The sequence below is a fragment of the Odocoileus virginianus genome, chromosome 9 (genome assembly GCF_023699985.2).
Source record: "Odocoileus virginianus isolate 20LAN1187 ecotype Illinois chromosome 9, Ovbor_1.2, whole genome shotgun sequence".
Taxonomy (NCBI): domain Eukaryota; kingdom Metazoa; phylum Chordata; class Mammalia; order Artiodactyla; family Cervidae; genus Odocoileus; species Odocoileus virginianus.
The window spans coordinates 76,586,032-76,587,189 of record NC_069682.1 but is presented as its reverse complement, the minus strand read 5'-3'; the positions used below and the strand labels follow the sequence as shown (position 1 = coordinate 76,587,189).

Sequence of the window (1,158 nt, the reverse complement as noted above, 5' to 3'; positions counted from 1 at the left end):
ACCTCGTGCCAGGAGCCAAGAAAGCTGTAAAAGACTCTTGAAATTATGTCCAAAGGACTCAGGAGTGATTTGAACAAGCTCCCCTCGGCCAAAGATAAAAAGAATTAAGCCTCAAAAAAGGAAGAAAAAGGAAAAAAAAGACAGGGGTGGAAAAACAACTGTGTTAAAATACTCCAACCGCAGCTCTCTGACAACCTAGAGGGATGGGGCGGGGTGAGAGATGGGGCGGAGGTTCCAGAGGGAGAGGACCTATGATACCTATGGCTGATTCATGATGCTCGGCAGAGTCCAAGACAATATTGAAAGCAATTATCCTTCAATTAAAAATAAAATTTTTTAAAAAGTACATTCAGTGCTCACTTCGGCAGCACATATACTAAAATTGGAATTATACAGAGAAGATTAGCATGGCCCCTGCACAAGGATGACATGGAAATTCGTGAAGTGTTCCATATTTTTAAAATCTACAAGCAATAAACGCTGGAGAGGGTGTGGAGAAAAGGGAACCCTCTAACACTGTTGGTGGGAATGCAAACTAGTACAGCCACTATGCAGAACAGTGTGGATATTCCTTAAAAACTGGAAATAGAACTGCCATATGACCCAGCAATCCCACTCCTGGGCCTACACACTGAGGAAACCAGATCTGAAAGAGACACGTGCACCCCAATGTTCATCGCAGCACTGTTTATAATAGCCAGGACATGGAAGCAACCTAAATGCCCATCAGCAGACGAATGGATAAGGAAGCTGTGGTACATATACACTATGGAATATTACTCAGCCATTAAAAAGAATACATTTGAATCAGTTCTAATGAGATGGATGAAACCAGAGCCCATTATACAGAGTGAAGTAAGCCAGAAAGATAAACACCAATACAGTATACTAACACATATATATGGAATTTAGAAAGATGGTAACGATAACCCTATGTGCAAGACAGAAAAAGAGACACAGATGTATAGAACAGACTTTTGGACTCTATGGGAGAAGGCGAGGGTGGGATGATCTGAGAGAACAGCATTGAAACATGTATATTATCAAGTGTGAAACAGATCGTTAGTCCAGGTTGGATGCATGAGACAAGTGCTCAGGGCTGGTGCACTGGGAAGACCCAGAGGGATGGGATGGGGAGGGAGGTGGGAGGGGGGATCG

The 1,158-nt window shown here is 43.0% G+C and overlaps 1 non-coding gene across 1 annotated transcript; it reads left to right on the top strand.

Annotated features, from left to right (window-relative positions):
- The first annotated feature begins 352 nt into the window (after window positions 1-352).
- LOC139036885 (U6 spliceosomal RNA) lies at window positions 353-459 on the top strand. Its single transcript, XR_011489739.1, has one exon. It is a non-coding gene; the product is annotated as a U6 spliceosomal RNA (small nuclear RNA).
- The last annotated feature ends 699 nt before the right edge of the window (window positions 460-1,158 follow it).